The 26,997-nt window shown below is 39.8% G+C and overlaps 1 long non-coding RNA gene across 1 annotated transcript; it reads left to right on the forward strand.

The window, feature by feature from the left end:
- LOC142829616 (uncharacterized) lies at positions 1-26,105 on the forward strand. The gene is made up of 3 exons (XR_012904200.1): positions 1-13,565; positions 16,786-16,843; positions 24,285-26,105. It is a non-coding gene; the product is annotated as an uncharacterized LOC142829616 (long non-coding RNA).
- Positions 26,106-26,997: the final 892 nt, after the last annotated feature.

Raw genomic sequence — 26,997 nt, forward strand, 5'->3', positions numbered from 1 at the left:
ATAAGTCGGATCCGCGTAATTTGGGGACTGCCTGTATTTACATATATGCAGACATGTTTTGTACCAGTAAGCATCTTAATATTTTACCCTTAAAGTCAATGGGAATTCTTGAATTCCCTTTTAAGACTTTAGGGAGATCTCTTCTCTCTTTCTGCACATTCCCTTTGGAATTGGCATCTCTGCCAGTGACCCCAAACAAGACCAAGGGTGCTAAATGCAATGGCCTCCTCTCACTTTTCAATTCGTGATGGTCCAGGAACAGCATCTGCAGGGCCTTCGGAGCTCCAGATGCAATTAGAACCATTGCATTCAAATTCCTGTCACTCTTCAATTATGCTGACTGGTTATTTGTCCTTGGCTGCAACTGCCACCTCTTTCTGCTTGAGGTTTTCTTCCTTCCTTCCAATATCCTTCTTCCCTCCTTTATTTCTTCCTTTCCATTAATCTCTCTCTTCATTTTTCTCCTTCAAATTCTTTTAGTTTCCTCCCATGCCTCCAGAAAAAAAAATTAAACAAATAATTTAACTAACACCATCCACTGTGTGTGTCTGTCTTCTTTTTTTGATTGTAAGCTCTTTGTTGACAAGTTACTGTCTTTTGAGGCACTTAGAAGACAACTTTGCATGTTTTTCTTTTTATATTGATTAGATTGATAAAATAATCAGTAAGAACCAGTGGCACCATAACTTCAAGTACTCTGTTGCTTTGAGGTGCTTGGCTCCCATCTCCATGTATATGCTCAGCCCCGAGTAAAATGGGTTTCTATTGGTTTTCCACATGTCTTTAGGCTTCTATTTCAATCTGTTTATCTAGGACTTCTTCATGTTTTCATTTATTTTATTTTCTATAGCCCTGCTGTTCGGTGCTCTGTAAATAGCAGATTGAATCCCTTTGCACTCCAGTTATTTTTAATAAAGGTTTCTATTATTGACATTTCTCTAGTCAGTGCATTTTTATTTTTCTCCTGAGAAAGATAATGTTTGATTTGAATATACAGGCTATGTGAGAGATCAAGGCGTTTATATTTCAATTTGGGTTGAACAAACCCCCTGATTTGATCTCGACTAAGTATTTATTGAAATTTACTTTTTCTACCTTCTTCTGCTACTGTAAAAGAATATTTCTGTGTAGAGATAATGAGTTTTATTGAAGCTTAATGTGTTTAGTTTTAGCAATATGTGTCCCTACTTGCACATTAATACCTATTTACCTGTTCTGTTACTTATTTTACTAAACAAAACACTGTTTCAGTATAATATATTTCCTAATGTAAGCAGAAGATGATACTATAGCGAACACACTTCTCAGACTGATGTTCTTAACATGAGTGTTAAAATACCTGACAGTTTTTGATGGGATGAACCTTATTGGACATGCATATTTGCCATGACCTGGAAAAACAAACAAATCAGTGTAAGGAACACAAGAAACTATGGCCTTGCTTGTACAAAAAGAATACAATTTTAAGAAATTCAGCTGATCATTCAGTATAGCTCTTCTGTTGTTTAATCCTGCACTCTGATTTTGGTTTTGCACAGATGGGGTCTGAAAAGTATTTCATGACACCTAAGCTATTAAAAATGAAGTTTAAAAGCCTTCCCTATTATATTCACACACACATGTAACTTGTGATCTTTGGACAAAGACAGAAGACAGAGACTTTTGAATCCCCAGAGGGTATTAATGGATATTCTCAGTTCAGAGCTTTCATTTTACTAACTACGGCCTGAGGCAGCAATAAATCATTTTCAAACAGTCCAGTGAATAAAAGATAAGTACAAATATCACCAGAATCAATAGCCTGGGGTTTTATCATTGTACTATAATTACTAACATAATTTAGCTCTAATGCTATCTAAAATTGAGTTTAATTACCTAAAGGGAAGAGTACAATGGGATAGTGCATGTAAGCTAAAAATGACAAATTATGTAGACAAAAACAGACCTTCAGCTGAGATTTTCTAACCAGCCTAGACATCTAAACTGCCACTTGAACCCACACTGCCAATTTCAAACAGATGCAGGAAAGGATAAAAAATTAGTTTGTAAACATCTATATATTTGAAGGAAAGTATTCTGTATGCCTCCGCAACAATGGGCTTCTGTTCCTTCCATTTACATCTCTTTTCTTGTTAATGATGACGGTTTTGAAAATTGCACAATAATTTTCCTTTAGTAGGCAGATACTGGGGCAAAAAGCCTGTTATTATTCTACTAGTAACTATGCTTGGCACTGCAATTTTGCTCTTCAAACCTGACCTGAAAAGACAATATTTCTGAGGGAAAACAAAGTAATTGAGTTCCTACACTCATCTAAGCAAAAATGGACAATTGTGCCAAAGAGAGGTTTTCATTTATGCTGTTATCTGCACAGTGCTCAGCAGCACAGACCACAATACTTACTTCAAATGTGCCCATTATCAGAAGGCTTTAAAAACAAAAATGCTTGAGTTGTTCTCATTAATGTATTTTGTTTTAAATTGGCCACTTTCCTAGAATACAATTAATTCTCATTTTTCTTAATATAGCAAATGCCTTTTCTAAATCACTTTACCAATCCAAATAGATTTAACTTATTTTTGCATTCAGTTTATTTTTTAGACTACTCTGTATTTATATGGAACATGAGCGTGTCACCATCACCAGCTTCCATTTTGGTACATTGTATTGTTGTGTGCTCAGCTCCAGAAACCATACTTCTACTTCATGTAAGAATTTAAATGCTGTGAGAACAAGGGTTCAAAGAAAATCCTATAGTTCTTATTCAGGCAAAAATCTGCTAAACTGAGTGGGAGTTCTGCCTAAGAAATAACTACTTACATACATAAAAGGTCACATTTTAACACCTCTACTCACCCTGAGTAATATTTTAGTCCACAAGTAGTCTCACTGACCTCAACATCAGGAAAGAAAAACACATAGTTTACCTCAAAGAGATTACTCATTGAGTAAGTACTGATCAGTATAAGAAAGGAAGAACTTTGCCCTTAATTAATTTTTCATAAGGAGGTAGAGCTTTCTTCAATTACAGACATATGAAAAAATAATCCAAGCTCCTCTGATTTTTCCTGTCATATATGGGGAAATAATTCATTAAAATGTTCAGCGTAATTTGATTTTATTTGTCCCAAATTAAAGCTCTATTCAAAACTGCAATAATGGAAAGTAAGGGGGTGCAGTCAGGATAATAGATTGCTGGAGCAAACAGAACAAATTTAGGGGAAAAATGGTGTAGGAGCTGAAATACTGCATTTATTATGCCATTCCAGAAAATGAAGTTCAAATTGAACATAACAGAATAGAGCCAAGCTTGGAATGATTGATTGATTGTGAATGTTTAGAAATTTCTTGTGAACTTTTGTTATAATATGGTAAACTCTATTGACAACTGGTCACAACAATAGACTAACATGTTTATCATGTACTCTGGCTCTCTCTGCTTGCTACATTTAGGATACAATTGTGCATTATTTGAATGACTAAAGGAATATTATCTAAAATTATTTATTAATTTTAATTTTTATCTTTTTGTGATGTGATTTACTTCAAGATGTGAAATTTCTCTCAATCATTGTAAAATGGCAGAATAATACACAATGATTAATCATTTTTACATGTTTACAAATTAGCAGGCATGGTGCATTTTTTCTGGCATGTAGTTGAAATCTGTAATTTGAGTCTTCATAGATTTCTATCCATATTAAAAATTAGTTTGATGGTTTCAGCTTTTTAGTTGATTTTTTTCTAGTTTCTCTGGTACTTGCTTGTACGTATTTTACATTAATTTTGGGGTATTTTACAATGTGAAATATTGGGCCAGATCCTTAACACCAGTAAGTTTTCTTCCCATTACTCTGGTAGGACAAAGCAAAATCACCAGCAGCACAGAGCCAGCAAAATGGGTGCCTTACAGATGTGATACATGACAAATGCTATGTAGTCAAATGGAAGTTAACCAGTGGCAATATGGCTCCTTCATAGAATGCTACCTTGTGAAGAGGGCCATATGTTGGGAAAAACGAACCCAAACCAAAAACATCCCTTCCCTGACAACTCCTCTGACTCTATAGTCTTAGGGTTTCCTTTCCCATAGAATCGTAGAAGACGAGGGTTGGAAAAGACCTCAGGAGATCATTGAGTCCAACCCCCCCCCCCTCAAAATCAGGATCAATCACAATTAAATTATTCCAGCCAGGACTTTGTCAAGCCTTACCTTAAAAACCTCTAAGGATGGAGATTCTACCACCTCCCTCAGCAACATATTCCAGAATTTCACCACTCTCCTAGTGAAATAATTTTTCATTATAGAGGAAATAGATCTCCCTTATTGCAACTTGAGACCATTGTTTCTTGTTCTGTCATCTGCCACTACTGAGAATAGCCTGGCTCCATCCTCTTTGGATCCCTCCTCCCCGCTTTCAAGTAGTTAAAAGCTTCTACAAAATTCCCCCTCATTCTTCTCTTCTGAAGACTAAATAAGTCCTGTTCTCTCAGCCTCTCCAAAGTCATGTGCCCCAGCCCTCTAATAATTTTCATTGCCCCCCACTGGTCTCTCTCCAATTTGTCCACAGCCTTTCTGCAGCGGGGGGCCAAAATTGGATGCAATACTCCATATGTGGCCTCACCGGTGCCAAATAAAGGGGAATAATCACTTCCCTGGATCTGCTGGCAGGCTATACTACTTAACTTGCCAGCAAGAAAACTATGGGGCTGTGTCTAGACTGGCCAGTTTTTCCGGAAAATCAGCAGCTTTTCCGGAAAAACTTGCCAGCTGTATACACTGGCCGTTTGAATTTCTGCGAAAGCACTGACTTCTAACTGTAAGAAATCAGTGCTTTTTGCAGAAATACTATGCTGCTTCCGTTCGGGCAAAAGTCTTTTTCCGAAAGACTTTTGTGCAAAAGGGCCAGTGTAGACAGCAGAGATTTCTTTTCCGCAAAAAAGCCCCGATCGCGAAAATGGCGATTGGGGCTTTTTTGCACAAAAGCATGTCTAGATTGGGCATGGACACTTTTCCACAAAAAGTGCTTTTGCGGAAAAGCGTCCTGCGAATCTAGACGCTCTTTTCTGAAAATGCTTTTAACGGAAAACTTTTCTGTTAAAAGAATTTCTGGAAAATCATGCCAGTGTAGACGTAGCCTGGGAGATCACATCAAAAAAACTTTACTAAATGTTAAGGTAAATCACATTCACCACTTTCCCTATATCTATAGAGCTAGTTATCTCATCATAGAAGGCAAATCAGGTTGGTCAGGCATAACTCGCTCTTGGTGAATTCCTGTTGACTGTACTTGATCACCTGCCTCTCCTCCAAGTGTTTGAAAATTGATTCCTTGAGAACCTGCTCATGAATACTGAGGATATATAAGTTTGGAGGCTTTGGTATAAGAATGTGACCCTGGAAGAGTCAGCAAGATGATCACCACAGTTTTCTGTTCTCTCGGCCTTTTCCACAAAAGATTTCTCCTCCGAGATTTGAGGGGTAGAATGTTCAGTCCAAAGTATTTATAACCTTGACGCTACATCTAGCCAGGTATTTTGTTTTGGTTGATATAGAGAATACACAAAATACAGTTTACCTCCTCTGATAAAGAAAATAAGAACTCAGCAAAAAGTTTTGAATTAAGATCCTTTCATTTACAAATAAACTTTTTGAACAAGTAACCGTTTACCCAAAAAGTTGACTTTAAAAATGTCTTGACTTTTTTTAATAAAAATTGTAACAAAAAATTCCCCCCCCCATGATTCTTGGTGAGTTATTCAGTAAACAAAAAGATGGATGAACTTGAGACTATTATAATCAACACTAGAAGATACACCCAGTATTGCTCGAGTCCTTAACTCAATTAATTTTTCTTCATTTAAATCACTGACTTCTGGTTAATTACTGGGGTCAGTTTAAGGTATAACGTTCAGGGCCAGATTCTTTACTGTCAAGATCTGGGTTATGACTTTCCTACAAGTCCTGAATATCAGGTTGCATTGCATAGGGGGAGGCAAGAGATTCAATTGCAACTCAGAGAGAAGCAGTCTGGTTCCCATCCCGCCCCTCACCCCCTGGCTCCAGCAGTGGTTGGGCTGGCTGGTACACTTAAGAAATCTGAGTCCCTGGCCCTGACTACCCATGCCCCTCATACTTGTGCCAGAATTTTGCAGCTCTGAGGCTACATCTAGACTGGCATGATTTTCTGCAAATGCTTTTAATGGAAAAGTTTTCATAAGAACATAAGAACGGCTGTACTGGGTCAGACCAAAGGTCCATCTAGCCCATTATCCTGTCTACCAACTGTGGCCAGCACCAGGTGCCCCAGAGAGGGTGGACCAAAGACAATCATCAAGCGATTTGTCTCCTGCCATCCCTCTATCATATCCCCCCTGAGTCTCCTCTTTTCTAAACTGAAAAGTCCCAGTCGCTTTAACCTCTCCTCATATGGGACCCGTTCCAAACCCCTAATCATTTTAGTTGCCCTTTTCTGAACCCTTTCCAAGGCCAAAATATCTTTTTTGAGGTGAGGAGACCACATCTGTACACAGTATTCAAGATGTGGGCGTACCATAATTTTATACAGGGGCAGTAAGATATTCTGGGTCTTATTTTCTCCCTTTCTTAATAATTCCTAGCATCCTATTTGCCTTTTTGACCGCCGCTGCACACTGTGTGAAAGTTTTCAGAGAACTGTCCACGATAACTCCAAGATGTCTTTCCTGATTTGTCGTAGCCAAATTAGCCCCCATCATACTGTATGTATAGTTGGGGTTATTTTTCCCGATGTGCATTACTTGACACTTATCCACATTAAATTTCATTTGCCATTTTGTTGCCCAATCACTCAGTTTGGTAAGATCTTCTTGGAGTCCCTCACAGTCTGCTTCTGTCTTGACTATCCTGAACAGTTTCGTATCATCTGCAAACTTTACTACCTCACTGCTTACCCCTTTCTCCAGATCATTTATGAATAAGTTGAAAAGGATTGGTCCCAGGACTGACCCTTGGGGTACACCACTAGTTACCCCTCTCCAATCTGAAAATTTACCATTTATTCCTACCCTTTGTTTCCTGTCTTTTAACCAGTTCTCAATCCAAGAAAGGACCTTCCCTTTTATCCCATGGCCATGTAATTTACACAAGAGCCTTTGGTGAGGGACCTTGTCAAAGGCTTTCTGAAAATCCAAGTATACTATATCTACTGGATCCTCCTTTTCTGCATGTTTGTTAACCCCTTCAAAGAACTCTAACAGGATTTCCCTTTACAGAAACCATGTTGACTTTCGTCCAAAAAATTATGTTCTTCTACATGCTTTACAATTTTATTCTTTACTATTGTTTTGACTAATTTGCCCGGTACTGAAGTTAGACTTTCTGGTCTGTAATTGCCAGGATCGCCTCTAGAGCCCTTTTTAAATATTGGTGTCATGTTGGCTACCTTCCAGTCATCAGGTACGGAAGCCGATTTAAAGGATAGGTTACAAACCACAGATAATAGCTCAGCAATTTTCCATTTTAGTTCTTTTAGAACCCTTGGATGAATGCCATCCGGTCCTGGAGATTTGTTAACATTAAGTTTTTCTATTGGTTCCAAAACCTCCTCTAATGACACTTCAATCCGGGGCAGTTCCTCAGATTCATCACCCAAAAAGGACAGTGCAGATTCAAGAATCTCCCCAACATCCTCAGCTGTGAAGACTGAACCAAAGAAATCATTTAGTTTTTCCGCAATAGCTTTATCATTCTTGATTGCTCCTTTTATAGCTCGATCATCTAGGGGACCCACAGGTTTTTTAGCAGGCTTCTTGCTTCTAATGTACTTAAAAAACATTTTGTTATTTCTTTTTGAGTTTTTGGCTAGCTGTTCCTCAAAATCTTTTTTTGCTTTTCTTATTACATTTTTACACTTGATTTGACAGTGTTTATGTTCCTTTCTATTTATCTCAGTAGAATTGGACTTCCACTTCTTAAAAGATACCTTTTTGTCCTTCACTGCTTCTTTTACACGGTGGTTAAGCCATGGTGACTCTTTTTTAGGTCTCTTGCTATGTTTTTTAATTTGGGGTATACATTTAATTTGGGCCTCTATTATGGTGTCTTTAAAAAGTTTCCATGCAGCTTTCAGGGATTTGGCTCTGTCACTGTGCCTTTTAATTTCTGTTAAAAGCATTTGCGGAAAAGAGCATCTAGATTGGCACGGACGCTTTTCCACAAAAGCACTTTTTGCGGAAAAGCGTCAGTGCCAATTGAGATGGGGCTTTTTTGCACAAAAGCACGATCGCCATTTTTGCGATCGGGATTCTTTTGCGCAAAACAAATCTGAGCTGTCTACATTGGCCCTTTTATGCAAAAACTTTTGTGCAAAAGGACTTTTGCTCGAACAGGAGCAGCATAGTATTTCCACAAAAAGCACTGATTTCAGACAGTAGGAAGTCAGTGTTCTTGCGGAAATTCAAGCGGCCAGTGTAGACAGCTGGCAAGTTGCCAGTCTAGACACAGCCTGACAGTATACCTTATCCTTTGTGCTGTACTGTATGTGGCTCAAATAAGGAGAAGCAGGGGTAATTTATGTACACAGCAAGTCACAATCCAGTCTTGATCAAATTCCAATTTGATCTGAGCAAGTGGATCTGACCCACGAAAGCTCATCACCTAATAAACTATCTTGTTAGTCTTTAAAGTGCTACATAGTCCTGTCTTTTGTTTCAGCAAGACCAGACTAACATGGCTACATCTCTATTATTAAGTCAGCTCTGTCACTGAAATGCTTTTATAGTATGAAATAGTGTGTTGGCTTTTAGAAAACTGAGAATCTTTTCTCTTTGTTCACTGTGGCAGTTAAGACTTCTTGTTTACCTTTCATTTTAAAAGAACACACTCATCCAAAATGCAGCATGAACAACAATTATTAACTTTGATCACTAATTACAACATCTGTGTTGAAATAATATATGCTAGACAATTTAAAATCTATTGCCATTCTCACAACCTGACTTGTTAGTTTGTAGATGTGCAAGAATAATTTTTAGTTTGAGTATTTTCTGTAAAGATGATGGCAGCAAATTCTACTTTCTATACAATCTTTCCATCAGTCTCTTCATCAAAGTATCTCTGTGGTTAAAAAGAAAACAAAAAACAACAACAGGAACAAAATACATGAGTACAGCTGTGATGGAAAAGACAAGTAAAATAGACATAAGTGCCAAGCTGATTGTATTTGTAATAATCATAATAATTGTATTATAAGATATCTTTATGCACTATCACACAGAGAATTCAGAGTCAATAAAACTGATTCCTTCAGTTCAGCCATTTTTTTATGGTTGCAAGATATTTGGTGTATTAAGAACACAAGAGAAAGCCTGAGGTATTTATTCCATCTTTACTACTTTGGACTTTAATTTTGTTTGTGCACAGCCACGTCATAATCTTATTTGCATTCAGACATCACAAGATCAGGATTTTAGCAAACAGTTTAAAATCTGCTCCAGCAGTGAAATATTTACATTCTTTTTCTGGGCTTATGAAATTAAAATAAAAGAAAAATTCCATAAACAGACCCTCTATCCGGTGGAGGGATGGGAAGAGTCCTTTTGGTATTACCTTTAAATCCTGGTGGATTGAAAGTGCTCAAATATTTCTGCTGTTAAATTTCTTTGATACTATCCATGTCTAATTTCTCTGAATTTTCTGTGGTGTCAAGAATGAACTAAGACTAATATAGTAAAAAGAAAGTACTGCTAAACTTCTCATTGTCCTCCCTAGGAGGGATTTTATTTTTGGTCTCCTATATTTTGCCTTGTAGCAAACTTGCTGATATGGCACTTCCTCCCCTCCCACACACCAAACCCAGTTTATATGTCTAAACAACATAATTCATTGGCAATGGCTGTGGGTTCTATCTAAGCTTTCATTTCACACTTTATACGGCAGTGTAATGTCTTGATTGTATCGCTGCTGTGATTCATTCGTTGCCCTGTTACAGGGATAGAATGTTAGATATCAGCATGTCTATCCTTAAACTGCAGTGGATATTTTACCTCAGTATTTTATAGTGTTCATTGACAAGAAAAAGGTAATTAAAAATGAAGATGTACCTCCTATTCTCCACACAAATCACATTTTATTGTTATTCATGCTTTTTATACAAGCGTTTGAAGGGAATACATCATAAATTTTTATGGTGTACATGAAAAAAGTGGGTAATATTCCAAATAGGTAATAACTTTACAAATTGTATGGAAATTAATGGTAAATGGATTGCCAGTGCTGCTGCCTTTTAGATACACACTGCAATAACATTAATCACTTAGAGAGATTTTTTTATTCAAATGCTTCTAAGTTCAAGAAATCTTTTACAATAGAACACATTCGTTGCCTTGTTGAACGTTCGTATAGATTGTGGAAAATGTCCGCAGGTAATACAAAATCTATTTTCTCCTTAAATTATTGACCAATCAATCTCTGTATTTGAGTAATTATAGAATCTATGGGGGAATTCAAATTACAGTGTCTGAAATGATGGTATAAGAGGGACTTTCCCAATCTGTTGTAGGCCATTGCATGTGAAAGGTAGCTTGATGAAATAGTCACTAAAATTGGGCCATGAAGAGCTTTTCCTAGCAAAGTGACAACTTGCTATTGATTATGTTGAGTTATGTTCTAGCACCATGGGATCTGCTGAAAGAATGAATTACACAGCTGCACTGAAGTGATAATATTCACACACGACTTCGGTAGCATCTTGTCTACAATCATACACATTTACACAGGAGGCAATTAATACGCCATGATATCATGATAAAGCAGGAATGTCAAGTATGACACCAGAGGTATTTCCATTGTTAGGAAATCACTTGACAGCATATTTTGTCATAAGAAAGAGACGTAAAACTAATTTAAACAAATATTTAACTGGCCTGTACCAATAAGCATTTCTGGGTTTGCCGACACAGTGCTTTAAACCCATGAAATGTATGCAGGTTTGTTACACATTTTATTAATACTGCTTATGTACCTTGGATGTTGGACCACAGAGTGCAGGGATAGGGAGTTTCTGGCTGCAAGGCTGGGAGCACGGCAGGGGGAGCGCATGGCAAAGAAGGTCTGGTGGCAAGGCCAGGAGTGTGTCGAGGGGCCCATGGCAGAGGAGACCACTGGCACAATAGGAAAGCTATGAGAATAGCTATGACATTCATTAAAATCTGTGGCACATAGGCTATGTCTACCCTGCAGGCTTTTTGCACAAGAACAGCTGTTTATATTGAGTCTACGCTGCACGTGTGTTCTTGCACAAGTAAATTTACAGTAAAGCATCGGAACAGAGTGCTTCTTGTGCAAGAGTTATTCCTCTCCCCACGAGGAATAAGCCCTCTTGAGCACAAGTTCTTGAGCAGGAAGACAGTGTGGATGGGCAACAGGGGTTTCTTGAGCAAGAAAACCCTATGGCTAAAATGGCCATCAGAGCTTTCTTGTGCAAGAGAAGGTCCACACTGCCATGGACGCTCCTGCACAAAAGCACCTCTGTTGCGCAAAAGCATATGGCAGTGTGGCTGCACTCTTACGCAAGACCTTTTGCGCAAGAACTCTTGCACAAAACAGTTCTTGCACAAGAAGCCTACAGTGTAGACATAGCCACAATGTAACATGTAATAAGACTATTATAACCCTGTGTCCAAATTCAAACACTTGATTTTACACTCCTATTTCCATACTAATGCTAGCTCTAAAGAGGCAGACTACATAACATCAAAACATTCTGCACAACAAACAAACCCAGTGTCAGCAGACGGTCAGGGCAGTGTGTGTGCGCGAGACTTTAACATCTGTGCCTTTACCGCTAGGACTGGGGTCCCGTCGCGGAGGGCAGCCAACATGCTGACAGACTCCCTAGAGTCTATAGGAAGAGCTTATTACAGCTCAGATTTCAGCTGTTAGGATACAGGATCCCTTCTCAGCGGGCAGTCTAGGGAAGACTGAGAGATGCCCCAACAGATCTGTCACCTGGGAGTGACACGATCCAAACGCCCAAGCTCTTCCTATACCTGTCCCTTATGACCGGCTGAAGTTCTTTTAAATTGTGCTTGGTTCTGTTACAGCAACTGAAGGAGTCAGGTTAAAATTTAAACAGTTACAGGTTTATTAAAGCAGCTTATAAATCATATGGTTAAAATGGCGATTGCTCTATTTCTTAGCTGCTAGCAAATATAGATCTTAAAAATGGTTACAAAGAAAATAAAGATAGAATATAGAAATAATGGTACCAAGTGACAGCTTAATCTTTAAAGAGCTCTAAGTCTATGTGTACACTTAAGACAAAGGACCACATCCAGGTACAATTTTTACCCCCTTCTGTGCCTCTCGACTCCAGCAAGTCAAGCCTGGGCCGGTCCCTCAATTCCTAGGAAAGACGAATATGAGGTGGGCGTCCCCGTGGAACCTCGGGAGGTCAAACACCTAACCCAACCAGCAGATAGATGGTAGATTGACTCTCAGAGTAAATGTGCTGCTGGACCCATCTTTATACCCATAGGGGCCCGTATCCTCTTTCTTAGCTAAGATGCCAAATTGTACTGGTCCATTTCTGTGGCACCAGTTCTTACAAGAAAGTTTTAACTTAATTTACACTTGCAAGAGAGAGAACTAAATTGTGAGTACTAGACATTTTTTTACTGGGTGAGAGATTCCTCCCCCTGCGGACGGCTGTGTGTTCGTATCAATATGGGTTTTAGTCAAGGGCACTCCTTGGCAGCCTCTTGGTCAGCAATTGGCGTATCTCTGTTTACAGTCATTCATGGTCACAGCAGCCTGCATATCCTGAGCCTCCTGCTCCAAGGTTTTTACTGCTCTGTGTGCCCTGCATGCTCCAGGAAAGCAAAGATGGATGTTACAGGGGGGTTCCTGTCTGGCTACACCAGTGCCAAACCATTTAAAATCCATGTTCCCTAATGGCATATTCAGTTATTTCCTGGTTTCCTGATTCCTTTTTCTCTGGCCTTTTTGGTGCATTTTGAATCTAATCCTTAGATTAGAGGAGTGCACAGAATACATTTGTCTGTATCGTGTGTCAATACAGCGTCTTTATCACCCTTTGAAGTAGGAATAAGAGATCCTCCGGAAAAGGGCTTTATTCCGGAGGATCGTGCCAGTCTAGACGCTTTTTTCCAGCTTTTCCCCATGCCGGAAAAAAAGTGGCGGCCATGTTTATTTAAATCCCGCGGGGGATATTTAAATCCCCCGCAGATTTCCCTATTCCGAAGTTGGAAATTAGCATGCCCCTTCCGGAGAAGGGGCCAGTGTAGATGTAGCCGCACAGAATACATTTGTCTGTATTGTGTGTCAATACAGCGTCTGTATCATGCTGTATCGGAATACATTTGTCTGTATCACGTGCACAGAATACATTTGTCTGTATCAGAATTCATTTGTCAGATCATTGCCTCTGTCATTATGCAGCCTTTGAACAATCCAGAAGGCGTCTGGACAATCTGCAGGGCATATTAGTGCAGAGGGGATTCTGTGTGGGACAGGAACAGGTGCTAATGGAGGCACTCAAACCTGCAATCTCATAGCCATAAGTGTAAGTAATTAGTCAAAATTTTCCTTTTGTTGTGCTCTGTCTCTCCCCTAATCTGCAGCAACACTCTATGAACATGTTCACCTATTTCGCCTTACTCTGAGCAGCCGGTCTTCTCTTTCCATTTTTATTGCATCTTTGCCTTTTCTTACTTCCTCTGGTTCTTCTGGAACTCTGCCATCTTTTATTCTAGCAAATCTCCCATCAGTTCATGGGTCCTTGCTTCCAAAAATATGATCCCTATTCCCAACAGCTCCTGCTGCCAGCTATTTGCCCTGGGGAAGTGAAAGGACCTTGAAATGGGAAAGAAGCAGCACATCATCATCATGCGACAAAGGATAATCCCCACTCCACAAAAGATGTTGCAGTAATTCAAACTCGAAAATGATACTTTTCAAATCAATGGGCCATATTCTATTCATACATCACTATGTCAATTCAGGACCACCACATATATCATTTTAAGATATACATATACAATTGAGTTGATATTATTTCTATATCCCCTGCATTCTCTGGGGGCTTATGAGTGGTCTAGTTATTAGCTATGGCTTTTCAAGCTGGTCAGGAAGCTCCCAAGTAGAAGCATGAATGTCAATTCAAGTCAGTGAAGGATAGCCATCTATGTATGCTAAGAAGTATATCAATGCAAGGAAGTATTAGGGAAATGGCATGGTTTGTTCCCTGAATGGAAGCACATCAAGTCCATAACTTGTATTAACTTCATATGCTAAGATGGAACCCCTTCCATCCATATATTGATAACAAACACACACTACAGCAAAAACTTACCCAGTCTCCAACACTTGCTCTGATGCAGATTCCCAAGCAGACTGCTCTCCAGAGACATCCCCAAACAACTCCTCCAAGTACAGACTGAAGATGTGGTATTTCTGATACATTATCATAATCCAAGCATGGGCAAAATATGGCCCGCGGGCCAAATCCAGCCCTCCAAACCACCAGATCTGGCCCATGGAGACAGTGGGGAGCCCCAGGCAGGCTCCTCAGTGTTCCCCGCAGTCCCGCACGCCATGCAGAAATGCAGCTGCAGGGCTCCATTTCTGTTTTAAAATCGGAGGGGAGGGGGAAAGTTTTAGGAGCCGCTCTGCCCCTAGCACATTCGCATTAGCCGGTTTGTGGCAGAAACCAGCCAATGGGAGCTGCTTGTTGGAATAACAGCAATCTAAGAAGAATCACACCTCCTCTCCTGGGCTCAATTATTCATGAAGCACATGGCCAGCCAGGCAGGGAAACATTTTAAGCTCTGCAGTCAGGCAGGCTAAATTGGCAGCTGATAAGTGAGTCTCTTAGCCACAGCCTGCTTCTGGCACCACAGCCCTTTCCTGCCCCAACTCAATGCACCCAATCAACATACCCAAACCCTCTGTCCCCCTCCTACACCCATACTCCCCCCCCCCCAAGATCACAGTCCCCTCCTACCATAGGTCACATCCCAAACCCCTGCAGTCTAGTCCCCTGCCCTAGGTCAAAACTGCCTGCTTCATCCCAACTCCCTCCCAGATACCAATCTCCTTCCTGCACCCCAGTCCCTTACCCCAAACTCCCTTCTTCACCCAACCTCCATCCCAGACCCCGCATCTCCATTAATATCATGGAAGAGTGCGGCCCTCGACCACTTTCCAAAATCTTGGAGTGACGCCGTCAAAAATTATTGCCCACCTTTGGCATAATTTCTTTGGTTACCTTCTAGCCAGGTCACTTATTTTTCATCAAGTGGCTGGTTCTCCTCTGGAAATGCCTGGGATCACTGAATTATAAGGGTTCCATCTCCACTCCACAGCTCTTCATGCACTTTGTAGGCTCAGTGCTTAATATAGTTCCCCAGTTTAATGCTTCATAGAAGAGACATGAAGATGGGGAGTTCCAGAGGCACCATTATCATCCTTGATATTGCAATATTCTGTCTTTAGCTGCTTGATTCATTAGGACTTGTTCTTCTGTCCAGTCAATGTTTCCAGCTGCTCACATATAGTTTTATAGCTAGTGGGGACAAGAGCACAAGAACTGAAGTCAAATGTCTTGCTTGCATCATGCCATAAACTAAGTAGAATCCTGCGATGTTCCTCTAGCCAGCTAGCAGCATACTCTATACAGAACTTCTTCTGAGCGCTGCCTATCCTAATACCTGTGAGCTTGGACTATTTTCAGCTGAGTAGTCTGTGTGGAAGCTAAATGCCAAGCAGCATTTTAGCTTCTATCTCCTGGCATAATTAATCCACCTCCCCAAGAGGCAGAAGATATACTGACAGGTAAACTCTCCTACTAATATAGCATTCTCTACAGTGGGACTTAGGTTGGAATACGTACATTGCTTAGGGATGTTGATTTAAGGTTGTTTGTAGTGTAGACCATAGTTAAATGACTTACACAAGGCCACAAAAATACTGGGGTCAAAATTCAAGAGCAGATCTGCCTAACATTTGGCTTTGGGGCATTTCTTTTAACCTACTAGATAGCAGCACGCTCCTGGCTTCCTGGGGTGTTGTCTGCACTTTCTATGCATTTCTATGCAGCTGTGGGGAATGCTGACATAATGAATCTTCACAATATACTGTGATATCACTACATAGTACATGGTACACCTGTGGAGGGAGGAGATAAACATCACAAGTGAGTTGCTATTGTACGTTTTCTCCACACAGTATGCTCTCTACTACAACCTTACATAAAGCTCATTCCCGTATGTGCTGGGGTAGTGCATTACAGCTGTCCAGTTTTACAGGAGGTTCAGTATACTGAAGCAGTATCAATGGAGAAGAGAGAGGTATTAAGCAAGAAGTTTTGCTTATTCTAGGCAGTGTCACCTAGCCAATGGTGGCTCAAAGATGGACTGAGTAATAGAAGCAAAGAGACAAAGAGGAAAGACTGTATACAGATAGAACATAAGCAGGTAATAAAATGCCAGGTGTGTCAAAAAGAGAAAGAGAGCAAAGGAAAGTATTTCTATGATTAAAGGATAGCCTAGTTATCATTGAAATGGAGACCCAGGATGGGAAGAAGCCTGAGTATTCCTAATTAGGAAGGGAGGCACAAATTTGCTTCAGGAAAAGGAAAAAGTTGAAGAGCTGGTGGACACTGGAGGGATGCAGGCACTAAAAAAATTGGTTGAAGAAAAGTGCAATTCACTTAGTAAATATATTTGGTTTTCATATACTTCCTGTTCTTTAAATCATAAAAAATACATTTGCTTTACTTTCAGAATCCTGTCTTCTCCTACATATAGCAATCGCCATTCATATGGAAATGAAGAGACATGAGTAAGTTGGCAAAGGCTGTGATGGCAAGTGACTCTCAGGGAGCTGATGGGCGGGGGGGGGGGCAGGGGAAGGGAAAGAGCGGTGAGAATATCTGGTGCTAACTCATTTATCTGTTTGCACTTGTTTACTTTACTATAAATTACTAAAAAAATGAGACTGATTAAACTAAGATTTTTAATACAATTTATTTTGAATAAATAACCATCCTACTTCAGTTATAAATATACCATCTTATCCCTGCCCTAATGAAAGTCACTGAGAAGCTTTCATTGAACTTTAGACCAGGCATATAACATTTCCATTCTATGAAAGACATCTGCCTTGTACAATAAACTACAAGCATTTGTAGTCCATGAAATGATTGTCAGATTTCAAAAGGACCCATGTAAGAAGAACAAAAATAAACATACATTTTAACAGCCTTTTAAAAGGCCCAAGAAATAAATCTTGTACTCTCCAACTTTCTTGTGTCATGTTAAACAAATGGGGATAATGCCATGAGGGACAGTGGCAAGGGGATTTGAATAAGAGAAAGCAGAATAGAGATGAGTTCTCTTCTTCCAACAGGTCACAAAGGCTATGTCTAGACTGCAAGCCTCTTTCGAAAGAGGCTCTTTCGAAAGATACTTTTGAAAGAGCCTCTTTCGAAAGAGCGCGTCTAGACTGCACGCGGAATTTCGAAAAAGCAAGCCGCTTTTTCGAAAGAAAGCACCCAGTGAGTCTGGATGCTCTCTTTCTAAAAAGCATGTTTGCTTTCAAGAACGCCTTCTTTCGAAAGAGCACTTTTGAAAGAAGGCGTTCTTCCTCGTGGAATTAGGTTTACCACCGTCGAAAGAAAAGCCGCATTCTTTCAATTTAATTTCGAAAGAACGCGGCTGCAGTCTAGACGCAGGTGAAGTTTTTTCGAAAAAAGGCTACTTTTTTCGAAAAAAACCCTGAGTCTGGACACTGCCAAATAGGACAAATGCCGAACCCTACCAGCTAGCCAGATTTAATTAAAATATATAGTACTTACAGGTTTAACTGAACTTTTCCAACAAAAATGGATATCATCTCCTCATGCTATGCAATGACAGCTTCAAAAGACATTGTGCCCGAAGGAAACAGAATCCTACTGAACATTATGAGAAGTGGTACAATGTCTACAGGAGCAAGTAGAGCAGAGAAGGGGTTGGCCCCCTGGATTTTCTGCCTATCCTTGAACTGACAGAAACCTCAGGCTTTTCACTTTCTAAAGAAATCCTAGACCTGGTTTTGGATCATTAGACTAGTAGAACTCACTCTTACCCATAATCAAAGGATACTGTTTTGGTCTTACCTAAATTTCAGTAACTTTGTAGCCTATAGCAATTACTTTTCATTAGAATTTAAATTGTTAAAAGCTCAAACAGATTCCTACTTCTAATGAAACAAAATATTTAAAAGGTCCATGTTAGCCTTAGGAATATACAGTCTTCTTAATGGCAAGACATAATTTTATGTTTTTGCTGCCAAGAAAAAAAGATCAGCTAAGCAAGTCTATATTTAATTGCAAATGACCATAAATATGAACAGCCATAGGGCCTGCACAAACATTGATAGGTTTAATTAGATCTGGCTTCATAAAGGAGCTTTAAACTTCCATTATTTTCCTCCATAAACATCTGCTTCATTATTTCCTCCTTCCCCTCTCCCCATCATATAATAGATGTTTCTCTACAATGAAGAACTATACAGAAAAAAAGCTGATCAGTTACTAGCTAACCCTGAAATACAGGCTCTAAGGGTACGTCTAGACTACATGCCTCTGGCGACAGAGGCATGTAGATTAGGCTACCCGGCATAGGAAAATGAAGCAGCGATTTAAATAATCGATGCTTCATTTAAATTTAAATGGCTGCTGCACTGAGCCGATCAGCTGTTGGCCGGCTCAGCACGGTAGTCTGGACACTCTGGTCGACATCAAAGGCACTTGTCGATCTCCCAGGTAAACCTCATCCCAGGAGGCATTCCTGGGAGGTCAACTGTGGAGCGTCCAGACTACCGTGCTGAGCTGACAAACAGCTGATCGGCTCAGCGCGGCAGCCATTTAAATTTAAATGAAGCGGCAATTATTTAAATCGCCGCTTCATTTTCCTATACTGGGTAGCCTAATCTACATGCCTCTGTTGCCAGAGGCATGTAATCTAGATGTACCCTAAGTGTTATATACAATGTGAGTATCATATATATAGTAGCCCAATGTCTATGAGTCTGTAATGCTGATATACATGGCCCCACCCCCTGGCCATGTATGTCAGCGTCCCATCCCCTTCCCCTCCCTCCGTGGCAGCTCGGCTGACTGTTGCGCCGCTCAGCTGGGCTGCGGCAGGGGAGCAAGTGGCGACAAGTGGCTGTTTGGGCTCCCCCGCGGCAGGAAGGGAAGGGGGGGTGGGGCGGTGACATACATGGCCCTGCCCCCTGGCAGTGTATGTCACTGCCCCACTCCTCCTCCCCCGCAACAGCACTCAGCTGAGCGCCATGGCGGGAGGGGTAGGAGGAGAGGGTGGGGACAGACGGAGGGGGGAGAGAGGCAGGAGGAGGGGAAGAAAAAGGGAGAGTGAGAGGCAGGAGGGGGAGAAGAGAAAGAAAGAGACGGAGAGAGAGGCAGAAGGAGAGAAAGGTAGGAGGTGGAGGAGAGCTGAGAGAGAGACGGGGAGGCAGTAGGAGGAGAGAGAGAGACCGGAGGCTCAGGAGAGAAGACCAACGTGGAAGAGAGACCTGAAAATCCCGTCTTATGATGGCCTAATTGTCTAGTTTATTTAAGAAAAGGTAAGCCAACCATTTCACAAAGAAACTGAAAATATCACTGTCTAGTGGACATTCCCTTAGTCATCATGCCAATTATTATGGAAATTTACTAAAGAGATTCAGTCAGGAATCACATTAGAAAATACCTTATTTGAACTTTAATACTTGATAATGCTTAACCCTTGTTCAAGTCTTCTCATCTTCAAAGCACTATACAAACATTGTTATGTGTGTGCTGAATCAGTCTATTGACTATAATCTGTCTTTTTTCCTCATATTATCAAAGTATACATTTTCAGTTCTGATATCAAAGTAAAGACTCCATTATTGTCAGTATAAGCCACACCATTCATTATTTATTTCTTAGCAATGTCTCAGTTTAACGTCAGAAGGGACCATTAGATCAACTAGTCTGACCTGTGTATCACAGTCCATTAAATTTCACCCACATATTCCTATGTTAAGCCCAAAGACTTTAAAATAAAACATTTCAGTCCTCAGAAAAGTCAACAGTGCACCATGGATAGAAAACCAGAAACCAAGTTGGCACCAGTGTTCAGGAGCCTATAATGTGGGAGAAATGATTAGGTGAGCCCAGCACACGCACCCTACCACAGGCCACAAAGGGCAGCAAAAAACCACCACCCTAAAGATCCCTTTAATTCTGACCTGAGGGAAAAATTCTTTCCCAACCAAGAATCCGGAGATTAATATGCCCCTGAGCTTGTGAGCAAGACACCAGCCAGGCAAATAGGAAGGATTCTCAGTATCAGCTCAGAGCAGTGGTTCACCTCCAGCAGCAGCCTTGCTCTGAAGCATCAGAGATTGGTAGCTAACCACCACCTGCCACCTAACAAACTCCAGACAATACAGATCTAGTGAACTGTGCTTCGGCAGGGTGCCTCCCCCGCCCCCAAACTCAGGCAAGCAGCAGGCTGAAACCATGAAGCCAGAAGCTTAACTGGAATAATTGGTTTAAAGCAGATGTGCACGTGTTACAACAATGTCGCCAGCCAAACACGCAGTCCAGCTCTCGTGACGGCTCATAAAGAGGGGCAGGTGGCACTGAACAGGTGATTTGCAGATTAACAGACTCCAAAACCAAACACGGTTACCATGATCAACCAGATAAATCCCCTGCACACAGTAGCCACAAAGTTTAATATATATTTTGAAAACAAGGTTAGATATCTTTTAAGAGCCCAAGCAATCATGAATCCACCATCTCTTGGGTGTGGTGTTCCAATGTTCAATCATCCAAACAGCTAGGAAATTGTGTCTTAAATCAAGGTTCAGTTTACCCAACTTCAACATTTAGATCCTGGAACTTGTTTTGCCTTTGGCAACAGGATTGAAATGCCCCTCATTATAGCTTTTCCTGCTTCCCATCTGTAAGAATGAATACATAGTCAACAGTCATTTCTTCTCCTACTGATCAGAAAGGTGGAGACATTTTACACATGGTAAGACTTGTTTTCCATTCCCTGGGTTATTTTGAGGGGAGGCTCCTTTCATATTTCTTTTTTGAAGTGAGGACATCATAAGCAGACACAGCTTGTTAGCTGTCTTATTAGTATGGTGTAACGGAGATAAACTGACCTCCCTTTGCATACATTCAAGTTCATAGCCAGCATTTTTACCATAGCCTGGCACTTATTGCTCATATTGAGATGACTATCTAGGAAGATCTCTAAATCCCTCTCTGCTAGGTATCCTGGAAAAGCTCTGCCGTGACCAAGGAATGCATTTGCTTTTCTGAAATTTTTTTTGGAAAAGCAGATGCTTTTTTTTTGGCATCCCCATAAACCTCGTTTTATGAAAAAGAAGAGATGTTCCAAAAGAGGGTTTTTCCCAACATTTGGCCCCGTATAGAGGGGCCAAATGTTGGAAAACCCTCTTTCGAAAGAAAAGCGGAAAAAGAATACGCAAATTGTGAACTGCAATTTGTGTATCTTTTTCCGCTTTTCTTTGTAGCGTAGATATAACCTTTGAGTTTTTACTTTCTAAGACCTTGTTCCATCCTTTAGGTACCTTCTTAGTTCCTATATGTATTTCCTTCCATTTAACTTTATTAAAGCTATTGCACACATCATTTAATGCAAATACAAACAAAATATCCGTATATTCCATATGATTTGCTGTAAATACTATGGCTGTGTCTACACTGGGCCACCTATTCCGGAAAAGCATCTGCTTTTCCGGAATAACTTGCCAGCTGTCTACACTGGCCGCTTGCTTTTCTGGAAAAGCAATGATGATCTACTGTAAAATTGTCAGTGTTTTTCTGGAAAAACTATGCTGCTCTCGTTCGGGCAAAAGTCCTTTTCCGGAAAAACTGTTCCGGAAAAGGGCCAGTATAGACAGCACAGTAGTCTTTTCTGCAAAAAAGCCCCGATCACGAAAATGACGATTGGGGCTTTTTTGCGGAAAAGCGCGTATACATTGGCCATGGACGCTTTTCCGGAAAAAGTGCTTTTCCAGAAAAGCATCCTGCCAATATAGACGTGCTTTTTCCGGAAATACTTATAACGGAAAACTGTTCCATTTTAAGCATTTCCAGAAAAGGGTGCCAGCGCAGACGTAGCCTTTGAGTAAAATCCTGTTACCATTAAAGTCAATTGTAAAAACTCTGGTTGATACTACTGGTGTCAGGATTTCATCAAATGAGTCTAATTCTGCAGCCTTAATTCATACAAGTAATCTTTATGTAAATCTCATGGCTTCCACTTATTAGAAAAAGTCCTATTTGCACTCATTTGTTTTCATGGCATATATTTATGGCCCAATCTTGTTTTCCACGGAGTTGATCAGGGTATTCTAAATTGTCCGTTGGAGCACTGATCTGAATAACTGTAGTACACTTTAAGGCAGTATGGTTAGTATTTCCAAAGATCATAAGAAAGTAAGGCAGTAGGCACCCAGATTCCATTGAAATTGAGCATGTGGGGCATGGATTTCAGATGCATCTTAATTGCTTTAATCCTCCCCCTCCAACATGGATCTACCCCCATCACTGACCTGGATCTTCCACCTCCCCCTTCCTTTTTGAGAGGCAGACCCATGCCCACTTCTGTTACGTAACTGAGCTGGCCTGCTTTCCTTTTGAGCTTCTCCTTCAATTTAGACATGCCTTTTAGCTGTGGAGTAGTGGGGTCTGCCTAGATCCAGAGCAGCTGCTTCTTCTTTACCAGTGCATGGTTTTATATAACCCATCACAGGAATCCATAACTACATGGCATTTATTAGGAAAATGCAGTCTTTATAAAACCACTCATTGTACTATACATAGCATTTAACATATCAAATAGACTGAAGAGAAAGTCTTAGTTCCCACCTGTAAAGGTAAAGGGACTACTCATATGCTTAAAATTATTCAGTGTGTTTAGTTATTTACTATGGACTGGATTCCATAAATAAAAATTTGTCAATTTTGCAAATTTTTGCAAAACACTGTGAAAAATATTGTTATTTAGGGACAAAACTATACTTGTATTATGCTTTGGTGATAAGTTTCATTATGGTCCTTTATATCTTTAAGTGTTGTCATTTGATTAGAGACAGCTGAGTCTTCAGCAGATACCATAAAAAGTAATCTTGAGGGGGTAGCCAAGTTAGTCTGTAAATACAACATGTAGATGATGTTAGAATTGTTTTTGAGGCTTTTGTAATATTGCATTCTGGCTGACTGAGATTGTAACTTAGATGATGTTGTTTGCTGACAATATCAGCTCGAGTATATTTGCGGAAGCAGTCCATATAGAAGCCAAGACTCATTACGACCGTTAGAGGGGTCCACATAGAAGCCTTCCTCTTTGGTGGGGGAAGGGCGGAAGGAGTAAGATCAGCGTGTTTAATTCTTATGCAAATAGTATGAACAGGGACATCTGCTGGCTCATACACTACCTTCTACATCCTAATGACTTAATCAACCAACCAATGGAGGTGCTAATTGTTCTTATCAGCTTCTTGTAACTATTTTAACCTTCTACTCACTGTCTCTCTCTCTATATATATTTTTTTTTCTTTCCCCCTCCTTTTTTCCTCTTTATTTACTCCTTCCCCGCCTCCCCGCTTATTTATTCTTGGATCTGGACTTCTGATAATCCAGTCATCTGAAGAAGTGGGTTGCACCCATGAAAGCTCATGAAACCAGCTACATGTTTTGTTAATCTTTAAGGTGCTACTAGTCTACTTGTTTTTTGTTTTTCATAAAAAGTACGATTAGAAAAAAAATTCAGTAATTTTGAATTGTCACTTACAGGTTAAGTACCAAACTTGCCATCATCAGGGTTTTTTCCATAGGGAATATTATGGAATTTTAGTTGCAGTTTACATACTCTTCTCTCAGAGGAGAACAATCTATTCAGCTGCTTATACCATTGTTGTAATTCAATGCTCAGCAGCTGTTCAACTCATTTGCATCATACTAGGGTTCTTTGTTCCTGAGTATACTGATGCAATCTGTGGTAGATTTAGTTCTTCACAGGGAGCAGTGAGACTCAGGCCATGTCTACACTACCAAAACTTAAGAAGTAGTGTGCACAGCACTATGCTGTTGAGAGAGCTTCTGTCAACATAGCTACTGCCATTCATTAAGTTGGTATTATTATGTCAATGGAAACACTTTCCCCTAACAGCATAGAGCGACTATGATATTTCTTACTCTATGCAGGTTGGATTTCCCTGGCCTGGCATCCTCAGGACCTGACTGGTCCCAGATGAAGGATCTTGCCTGATCTGGCAAAGTCATTTCTCCTGTCCCCTTAACTCCCCTGGCAGCCCAACTGAGCCATGTGCTGGGCTTCCCTCAGGGCCACATGAGGCTCCTACTCCCACCCTTTGCAGTGCACTGGGACTCTGATCCTGGAACATCTGTGGCCCTCCCATACCTTGTCAAGGTATCTGTCTTACAAAAACACCATAGAAGAGCTGTTAAGATTTAAGTGACCATACAATTTCTAACAAGCACCTTGCCAAGGCTTCAATGAATGTTTGTTCCATGTTGTACACTTTTTTACATCAATTGCTGTAGAGCCACTCATTTAGCAGATCTTGCTCAGCTCAATAACTACCTTTCCATGAGATAATTTCAACAGCCATTTGCTTTGAAGTGTAGATGTCCCTTATAGAACATTTCTTCTTTTATAGCAATGGTTTTCAATAGCAAAGTCATACACTTTCATTCCAAACATAAAAAATAAATTTTAGTGTAAGCAAGGCTTTAATTAGAGACTGGAAATACACTTTCTGGAACAATGCCCTATAAACTGAATGAGCTGTTATGGCCGTTTGGTAAATTATTCATGTATCTACATTTCAAGATGAGTGAGCATGTAGCATAGCTAATAGCAATAGCTAACAGCATAGGTCATAAAATTATTAGATAGAACCTTGCACAGGAATGACAGAGGAATACCTACCTGAAAATGCAACCAACACAACATGCTGCCTTTGTTGCCTGAACTGTGGTGATGAGTTTGAAGCTTATCTGCTTTCACAAGCCCAAAGGGATTTTATAAGGAAAAAAAAAGCAAATATATGATGTATCCTAAAAATACTTTTGGGAAACATTTCTATTCTAAGTTAATAGTCTATGAAAAAAGTGTACTGTTACAAAGTTTATAAAAGTGGTCAAAGATTTGCCATGGAAAACTTCAAATCAGAAAATAGGGTTTTAGCAAAACTTGAAAATTGTTTGGAAACAGTAAGAAGGGCAGGGAATTATTTACTTTTCCACCATTTCAAGATTTCCCAATGGAAAAACCAAAATTTCCCAACAGAAAAGAGACCTAGAGAAATCTTCACAGAAAAATCTTGCTTTTCTGGCTAGGTCTCAAAATGTATATTGCAAAATGTAGCTTATGATACCCCCAGAGTAGACTCCAGATATAATGAGACAAACAGATGTAAAATAAGATTATAGAATGGGAATGTAAATAGGTTAGACAACAATGAGGGAGATAAGTCATTGTTTGTGGGATTTAGTTTATTAAATTCTACTTCAGTGAATTTTATTGAGGTTCATATTTGTTCAAGTTTGAAAAGCAAAGAAAGATCTTGTCAAACAAATTTAAAGTTTGTGATAACTTGCATTTTTAACAGATGTCAGTTAATACATATAATTTATAGCCTTTAGCCTCCTATGTCTTCTTCACATTATTGGAAACAAGTGAACTTTTCATTTAACCTAGGCACCAAATGCTTGCTATTGAATCTTTGCTCAGCCATTTCATCATATTCTTCCTGAACCCCTGTTTGCAAGTTGCAAAAATTGGGGTATTGATGTTTCAGCTTCAGAACTTTGCTTTCTTGCCAAAAGAGCCAAAGACTAGTTGGAACAAACAAGTGTTTTCTTTACACAATGAGTGGTCTAGAAACATTATACAAGTTAAAACAACAACAAACATTACAATAAAGTACATTCTTTGAGAAGGCTGCTATTCAGTTGGACTATTAAATACTTCAATTATTTTTCTAGTTTTTTAAATAGAAGCGAGAAATATATTTGGGGAAAAAATCTTGATATTTTGTAGTCAGATAATGAATTAATTTTACTCATTGACGGCAATTTAGTGTCTGCAAGTGTCACTGCATTGCTCCTTTAATTCTTTGAACAGAATGAATTTCTGAAGTTGTACGTTTAACATTCTCTGATCATGCATACACAGCTCCGTAATTTGGGTTCTGAATTTCAATTCACAGTAACTAAAGGAAAAGTGATATTTCTACTCTACACTATCTGTTAATTTTCATTGAGTCTGACTCCAAAATGGTGGAGGAATTTGAATATAGAAAGCAATGTTAATATATTTCAGATGTGTCTGTTATGGTAGGACTACAGTACTAGCTCTGACTGTTAGTATCATTGTACTACCATATCTGTTGGATTCTTCATTAATGGCTCCAAGATCACATCCTCTTTGTGCATCTCCATTCCAATTACCCTCCTGTAAGATGCTCTTCTCCTCCACTCTCCTGCCAACAATTTCCCACTTATCTTGTTTTGGAAGGTGGATATTAGCCTTCCATATGATCTACACACAAATTAATAAGGTGTATCAGAGTTAAATGGGCTGTGGCTGTCTCATCTTCCAAAATGGAGCATAAATATAATGGGACTTTCAGGGCATGAATCACATTTATACTAAAGCCTCTTCATACCAGTTGGGCAGTAAGAAATGGTCATAGTAGCTGTGTAAATGTAGCATGCTACCACCTCAGGGCACCTTGGCACCGGCAGAGTAAAATAAAAGGGAGCTTCATACAAAAATTAGAAATGGACCCAATATCTGCCCACATTGAAAAAAAAGTCTGTTGTAATCAATTCCCCCACCTTATATTAATGAAAACACCATCCTAGCCACCACGCACGTAGAGGCTCTCTA

Source organism: Pelodiscus sinensis, chromosome 5 (genome assembly GCF_049634645.1).
Source record: "Pelodiscus sinensis isolate JC-2024 chromosome 5, ASM4963464v1, whole genome shotgun sequence".
In the NCBI taxonomy this organism is placed as follows: Eukaryota; Metazoa; Chordata; order Testudines; family Trionychidae; genus Pelodiscus; species Pelodiscus sinensis.